We start from the raw sequence: 9,019 nt of genomic DNA, 5'->3' as shown, positions 1-9,019 counted from the left end.
GATACAATGGACTACTCGCCCTTCTAGCATCTACTCGGTCGCCACCCTTCACTTCCCTTTGACAGCTTACTGCCTCCCACTCATAATGCTAGTTCCTATGTTCCTGACGCCATCTCCCGAGCTAACGCCGCCCGCTTTACTGCTTGCCGCCGACTGGCTTCCTCCCAAAACTCAAAAACGCCCCCATGATTCCCGTTATCTGAATGTCCATTACTCTCCGGGCTCTCTCTTCTTTCTCTGGACTTCCGCTCGTTGAGTTGGCCTGCGTGAGATGCTCTTGCCACACTATGCAGGGCCCTACCGTGTTTTACGGCCAGTAACATCCGTGACATAAGAGACCACCCCTTTGCACCTGCCAGAAAAGTCCGCTTTGCCATGTACGGATATTGCTCATGTCGGCCGAATGACGCCGTACTACTGCAACTGTAGTTCCCCACCATAGTACGCAACAGGACGGTGCTTTTCGCGGCAGGGGTAATGTTAAATATAAGAAATTACACAAGGCAGAAGACAACGAATAACAACAGAGACGTAAGACGAAGTGGTAGCAACGGTTGGTGTTGTGAAAAGGTTGTCCACTTGCCGGTACATTCACGCAAGTCATCAGCTGTTCTATTTCGTGGACTATCCTTGCTACGTATAAAATTATTGTTACTTTGGCTAATATTAGGCGTCATCAAATAGCTGTTGAACTGTTTAGAGAATTTCGCACAGCAGTGCCAGAGAAAATCTAATAGCTTGCATTGCAGTGTTTGTCAAAATTTAATAAAAAGTATCAAGAATGACCTCAATATCCCGTAAGGCGTCCAAAAAGAAAGGTCTTAGAAAAATATTTTGTGGTTTGAATATCAGGTTCTTGGTGCTGTGAAGAATTAGTTTTAAAATAGTCGTTTTTGCAGCCGACTGTTCTTGTTTTCTCTAGTGTACAATAGGTCTAGGCACCAGGATACGTTTCAGAAAAAGCTACCAATCATCTACCAGATGTGGGTAATGAGCCAGCTCCAAATGATTAGCGATAATGTGATTAGAAAATTACGAATCAAATCATTTGCACCCGGAGAACTATCAAATACTCAAATGAATACTTTAAGGATCTTACGCAGTCCGCTTTATAGTTTTCATTGTACGGGAACCCTGTTTCTGAAATAAATCTATTATACAGTGAAATCGCTGTATATCCTTTAACTTGTAAAGAAACGATGCGTTGCACTGCACATTTTAGTGAAAGGAAGTTCAGTTTTCTCCCAATGACAACAATGTAAGGCGGTAGCATTAGAGTTCACATGCAGGGTGGTTAATGGCAATAGAATATTTCCCCGTCCTACGGTGCTGCTGCTCCTTTTTAGATTTGGAGGCGATGGGCTGAGAATAGAAACACCTTGAACAACCGCTAACTGGGTGCCGCAGATAGGAAGTTACCTTATTAGTTGGGAGGTTTCCGAACGTCTGAAGCTAGCGCTCTTCCATTTTTCTGGATTTTATATCGCTGTGAGCTATTTGTGATCTCGACATCCTTCGGGATGGCGGGCGCACGACCCCTGCGCCCACCCGCCACCATCGAACAGGCTACAGCGTACTCGACGGGTCACCTTGACGTCGCGGACGTGGAGCTTCCAGACTCGGCAGATGACTCCACCGTGACAGAGATGGATTCCGACAACAGCTACACGCCTGTCCAGTCGCGCCGCCTGAAAAGAAAGCTGCGCCGAACATCAGTAATGAGTGAGACACCAAAGAAGAACGCTGAAAAGCAAGGGATCTTCTCCGTGGCCTTCGTACCAACAACGGCAACGGCGAATCTGAATGTGATAAACAGACAGCACCTGACGCAGTTTTTCGACCAGCTGGTTCCCGGTGAAGTTGACGAAGTCAGAATTAATCCCTGGAAGAATGTCCTGACCGTGGATGTCAAATCCCAGGCAACAGTGGACAAGCTGAAAGGAATTGGTGCGCTAGGCAACATGCCGGTCCGTTCCTTCCTTGCACATGGGAAAAAGACTACTGCAGGTGTAATCAGCGACGTTGACCCCGAGATAAGTGAAAGCGATCTCTGCATGCTGATCAAATCTACGGCGCGCATTGTGGATGTTCATCGATTCGGCCGCTCAAAGTGCGTTAAATTAGTCTTTGAAACTGAATCCCTCCCATCCCACGTTAAAGTGGGCTATGTGAGGCACCCAGTTCGGATGTATGTTCCAAGACCTGTTCAGTGCCACAAATGTCACAAGATCGGACATGTGAGCGCCGTTTGTCGAAACGAGGTATCCTGCCGTCGATGCGGCGGTACGCATCCTCATGACGCATGCGAGACGGAGACTGTCAGGTGTTCTAACTGCTCGGGTGCCCATGAATCGACGGCTAAGGACTGTCCTAAAATTCGGGATGAAAAACGTATACTAAAAAAGATGGTGAGAGATAACTCGACTCATCAAGAAGCGGCCGCGTCTATTCGTCGTCGCAAGCACCGTTCCCGACGCCGGCACAAGGAATCGGAAGGCAAGCCTAGCCTGGATAAGTCAACTTCAGAGTTAACGTCAGCTCAGGTGCCACAACAGATTGAGTCTAATCCCGCTAAGAGTACTCTTGCTGTAATGTCGCAGACAGTGTCACATGCCAAGGATCAGACAGAGGCTGTTGTATTACCTACCGCCTCTGATGCTGAGTGGCCAGCTCTACCATCAAAGGCCAACGCCAGGCCTAATCCCAGTTTGGTTGCCACACGTACTGAAAATTCCGACAACCCCGACAGCCAGCAGGTAAAAGAAATGCTGAAACAGCTGGTTCGTTCAATGCGGGTGCTGCTCTCCAGCATCAACACGCAAACAGCAAAGTTTGCTGTTCAGTTTTTGGACGCATTTGAGCCGCTCTTGGCGGCATTGCAATAATTCACAATGGCGCAACAAACTAACCCCACCTCTGTGACGATGCACTTGCGCCGCAGTGTTGTGATGCAATGGAATGCCCGAGGCCTGCGTGGTCGGCTGAGTGACTTCCGACAGCGGGTACAGAAGTACCGCTTTCCTGTGATTGTGATCTGTGAGCCCAACATGCCGGCTGCTTTCCGCCTTTCTGGATATGTTCTGCTATGGTCTAGAGAAGCAAACGAAACAAGCAAAGTGCTGGTATGTGTACGCCAAGACATTGCGCACGTCCGCCATGCTCTGCAGCCCCACAACACGAACCACTACATTTGTTTGACGTTAACCCTGAAAGGACGAGTATGTTCTGTAATTGGCGCTTATATTCCACCGAGGGATGGCTTGGACAAATCATATCTATTTTCAACAATCCAGTGTTGTGCAGCTCCTCGTATTATTGTGGGGGACTTTAATGCTCACCACCCTCAGTGGGGTAGTGCAATAATGAGCAATAGAGGAAGAGACCTGGCAGACTTTATGCATACGCAAGATCTCGTCAATATAAACGACGGCTCACCGACGTTTCTACGCGGAACAACCTACAGCAGCTGCTTGGATGTGGCGTTTGTTTCCAGAAACCTCCATCCCTCCGTTTCTTGGTGTAGTGATGTGGAAACACATGGGAGTGATCATATACCAACGTACATATGCATCAAGTGGTTTGCACCTGCCACTTCACCTCGTGTGCAATACACAGACTGGCCCGCCTTTAGGGCAGCGGTGGAGACTTCCAGTGTGGACCTCCAGTCACCATCTCAAATAGAGGGACTCATTACTTCCTCTCTCAATGAGAACACTCGCTATGTTAGTGTGCCGGTGTCAGTGTCCAGCATCGACGTGGAATTCGAGCGGCTTCGCGCGATCCGTCGGCGGGCTGAAAGGAAGTACAGAAGAACGAAATCCGCGCAAGATCTCGCACTTTCTCGCCGAGCTAAACGTCAAATTTTGCGTCACCTGGAGAGGTTAGGACGACAACGTTGGAGACAGTTCTGCTCATCACTGGATCCCCGTAAGCCCCTGTCGCGTATCTGGCATGTTGCGAGAAGCTTGCGCACACCTCCGCGAGAAAGGCACCCTTTTCGTGCCCTGGCCCTTTACCAACGCCGCAATGAAGTTGACGTAGCTGAAGATTTTTGTAAAATGGTTGTGGGCACAAACCAGGCACAGTTACCAATTTCAGAGGTTTTTGCACCACCTTCGCCGAATGATCAATACGACGTGCCCTTTACAATAGCTGAATTAGACGCCGCTCTTGCTTCTTGTCGGCATTCATCTGCACCTGGTCCTGACGGGATTACTTATTCAACCTTATCGAACCTAGGCAAGGATGGTAGAACTGCACTACTTAATTATTTCAATGATATATGGGCTTCTAGTACTGTTCCTGAACACTGGAAAATTAGCCGCCTGGTTGCTCTTTTGAAGCCTGGAAAGCCTCCTCTCGAACTTACCTCATACCGGCCAGTTGCCCTAGCAAGCTGTGTTGGAAAAGTTATGGAGCGCATGGTGCTGGCAAGACTTGAGTGGTATCTAGAGAGTAATGATCTTTATCCTAATATGATGACTGGATTTCGCCGCGGACGCTCTTCCATTGACAGCGTCATCGACCTTGTGGCGACAGTAGAACACGAAAAGCGTCACCGTCGACTAGTAGCTGCTGCATTTTTAGATATAAAGGGAGCTTACGACAACGTCCTCCATGAAGCTATTCTTGATGGACTTGACGACGTGGGAGTTGGTGGCCTGCTGTACTTGTGGATTGTAAGCTATCTCAGCGGCCGTTCTGTTTACATGACTACGCCTGAAGGAGATACTACCCACTTTCAGGTCGGTCGTGGAGTTCCACAGGGAGGAGTTCTCAGCCCAACTTTATTTAACGTTGCGCTAATTGGCCTGGTGAGTGAACTGCCAACTAACATCCACATAAGTGCATATGCTGACGACATCTGCATCTGGGCCTCTGGTTCGACGCGCCCACAACTACGTGCGAGACTGCAACGAGCTGTGTCATTAACATCGATGTACTTACGGCGTCAAGGTTTATTTTTAGCGGCAGAAAAGTGTGCAGTGATCGCGTTTACGGGAAAATGTGTCAGCCGCTACCCGATTACCCTTCATGGAGTCGTAATACCATACGTCTCCAGGCACAGATTCTTGGGAGTAATTATTGACCACCGACTATCCTGGTCGAAACATATTGCTATGGTGAAGAAGAGGCTAATTAATTTTTGCCATGTACTTCGTTACATAGCCGGCATCAAATGGGGTCCAACTGAGCGCTCCTTAATACGCCTTTACGAGGCTCTGTTTGTTGGCTACATCCGGTACAGTCTCCCAGTACTCTCTAGTATGAGCCTTTCCTGCTTGCGGACTTTAGAGAGCGTGCAAGCGCAGGCACTGAAAATATGCCTTGGACTGCCCAGATGCACCTCTAACAAAGGCACAATTGAAGAGGCACACGCTCGCCCAATGTCCATATACTTGTCACACGAACCACTTCGTGTATATTTACGAGCACTTACAAGACACCGTTTTCACCCACTCAGCAAGATTCTGGATGAGAGGCCGGACTGCAGTTTTACAACTGCACTCCGCTGCCATCAGTCGCAAGTACCGACAGGATATGCCCTCCCATATCATCCCACCCAACCACCATGGACGATGGATAAACCTTTTGTGCACCTTCGTGTTCCCGGAATACTAAAGAAATCAATGGTACCAATTAGTGGACTCAAACAACTTACTCTGGCACACATCTGGTCAGAATATCCCAGTTATATTCACATATACACTGATGGATCTGTGTCAGCACAGGCATCCGCTGCAGCTGTGGTCATACCAGCTCGGAAAACGACTCTGCATTTCCTTTTGGGACATACCTCTACATCAACCGCTGCCGAACTTGTAGCCATTCGAGAATCTATTCGCTATATATGTGGGGAACCACCTCAAAAATGGTGTATATTCACGGACTCGAAGACTGCATTACAAATTTTGGAAAACTTCTTACGCCACACTGCCTATCAGTCCCTGGCACTAAACATTATGGATCTCATCACATCTGCCCAGCTGCAAGGCCACACGATAATGTTTCAATGGATTCCTGCCCACTGCGGCCTCCATGGGAATGAGCAGGCCGATGTTGAAGCGAAAAGCGCACTCATCAATGGCTTCCAAACAGCTGTGCCTTTTTCAAGAGCGGATACGACGTGTCTTCTAAAGAGTTATATGAATATTGCTACAGCAGCTTACTGGGCTCAACCAGACGCCCGACACATCCGTCTAAGAAGGCTTGATCGAACATTTAAATTTTATGTTCCGCGTGATATTCCGCGTCATCAGACATGCTTGATACATCGTCTTCGTTTAAACGTGGCTTTCACGCGCAAATACTTACATTTAATTGGACAGCTGGACTCACCGGAATGTTTAACTTGTGGCATCCCAGAGACTGTGGACCATGTATTATTGGTGTGCCCAGAGTATGCGAACGAAAGAAATGTGCTAGCTGCTTCCTTGAAGCGTTTAGACAAGAGGCCTCTGTCGGAGGAACTGCTGCTGGGCGCTTGGCAGGACAAAAGGAAGGGCGTCCAGGCAGTGCGCGCTCTTTGCCGTTATTTGAGCGCCAGCGGACTTGATTCACGTTTGTAAAGCAAGCTGCTGTGTCTGTATATATATTTCATATGCCTTCTCCCACATCGTCACCCATCATGACCTTCTTTCTTCTCTCCTTCCCCTTCCCCAGTGCAGAGTAGCAGGCCAGATTTGAATTATTCGGGCCAACCTCTCTGCCTTTTCCTTTCAATAAATCCATCTATCTATCTACCTTATTAGTCGTCATGGGTGTGTAATCTCGTAATATCACGGGTCATGGCTATGCGGTTGCAGGGGGTATGGAGCTCTTAAACCAGCTATAGCTAAAAGCTGTTGCACTCACAGAGTTGTTGGCAACTGGGTTTCATTCACGTGCTCGCTGCTGTTTCAGCAGCTTCAAAGGTAAGGTTGAAATCAAGCCAGAATAAATGCAGTTCATCTAACCAGTCATCGGAGAGCAACCCGCATTCGCTGGGGTAGAGTCTCGGCATACTGTGGATTGTAATAGTTAAAAAGAAGTACGAACTGGTAAAACGTGACTTTGAGCAATACAGCATGCGATGCCTGAGCCCTCTGTCAAAAATGTTTCCTTGCGTCGTAAGTGACGCGCTTGAGGTGACTGAATTTCTTTAATGGCTTCGAGGCAGAGCGTTCCAAATGCATCCAAATTCTGTTATCCAATTACAGTCGAACTTTATTTCTAACATGGCACGACAGATATGCCCTTACAGTATCCAGATGCCTGGGGGTAATACATAACGCTTTGTTATCGAAATGATGAGCTTTTTCACGGTTTGGTATCCTATGGTTGAATGTTATGTATACACAGCACTGAACAAACACTACGGATCTTCAGAGGAGTGCTAAAATGAGAGAAAGATACGAGTTACAAGCGAAATTACTATTTCTTACCAAGGATATTCAGAGTTTTAACTGCAATATTGTGATGAAGGCCCTTTTCGACCCCCCAAAAAATGTATTCAGTCTATATAATTCACAATTTTTAATGATTCAAAGTAGGCAGCTCGGCATGTAGATTGCGCTAGTAAAAACACATATTAATGTAGAATATAGAAGTAGTTGCTGCAGTGGAAAGATTCGTTAACATTTCAGGTATTCAAAATGTTACTGTTGCCTTTTATAGAATGTGAAGAATTGAGTGTAAATGAGGTTAGTCACTTGAAGCGGAACTATCCGAGGTGTCCTAATTGCTTCGGTTAATCATGTGTTCAGTGGTAATGCTTAACTCGTCAAACTAAATACTCATCGGTATGCGTCCGCTTATAATGCTTACGTTTTTAGAGAAACTCACTTATAAATTTGGCGCATGTACATTCACTACCTGAAATAAATTTAGGGAGTGAGCGCCACTCTTCGCGCTGCTACTCCCAAACTGATGTGGTGCCCTCGATGTGACCTTGAAGCGGGGGAAGCTGGGGTAGAGGGCACGGGAATGTTTAACCACCTGGGTAATGTAGTACCGTGCATGGTCCAGCAATCCAAGAGTTGCGTCAAGTGAATTACGGTGAGAAAAAAGGCAGATCATAGTATACCTTCGCTATCAAAAAAATGAGAGTGCACCGTTAACGTGCTGTTCCGTTTGCATTTATTTCTAACAGTTTTGTACCTGGGTGTTAAAAGAAAGAGCCTATATTCATTCACGGTATAATTTCCGACGAGTCAATCCTTTTTTCTTGCCGCGTGCAAGCACAACTGCAAAGAAAAGGTATATGAATGGCAGAACGAGTAGACGCCTCACTGTTCGCTTTGATTGTTATCTCCCCTGGACATACGTGCCTTAAATTGTATATTTTGCGATGCAGAATAGAAGCACGCATGCATCAACATGTGTTACTTGTGAACAAGGCGTTTTGAAAGAACCAATGTAAGCCATGTATTACGGGAGCGGTGCTGTACTGACACAGCGTTAACACTGTAGGGAATGCTTATACTAATAAACGCACAAAAAAGTAAATCTGCTCTAAACTATAATTGTTCACAATGCTGAAACAAGTTATTTTACACTCCGATACAAGAAGGCACTAAGCAGACATGTTTACTTAGCTGCTGCTGCTGATTCCGAGGCTCAGAGGGAGAGCCAAGACGAACATGAGCCACCTTTGCAGGTTGCGAGGTTGTTTGAAACTAGGTTTGGCCCACCAGGGACGCAGCGTGGTTTACGGAGCTTCTCCCAAGCGAATACCCCTAGGAAAGCCGAGCGCCAGCCCGAGGGACGCTTGTACCCATTTTTACAGGTGGGTGTCTGACGGTTGAATTCGAACTGACCACCTCCCGCAGCCGCGACGGGCGCTTTAACCACTGGGCCACGGCTGCATACATTCATAATGATACCTTCAACGGACTACTGGCCCGGTAGTCCGTTGAAGCCACGTCGGTCGAAGCCTTTGCTACTTATGGCGGTCGTTTAATGGGTTTCACGTCCATATGCGCTTTCGGCTTTGAGAGACACCGTACTGAAAGGCTCCAGAGTAATTTCGACCACCTAG

Source organism: Amblyomma maculatum, chromosome 3 (assembly GCF_055883805.1).
Source record: "Amblyomma maculatum isolate TAMU_Amacu chromosome 3, ASM5588380v1, whole genome shotgun sequence".
Taxonomy (NCBI): domain Eukaryota; kingdom Metazoa; phylum Arthropoda; class Arachnida; order Ixodida; family Ixodidae; genus Amblyomma; species Amblyomma maculatum.
This window is presented reverse-complemented; position numbering follows the sequence as displayed.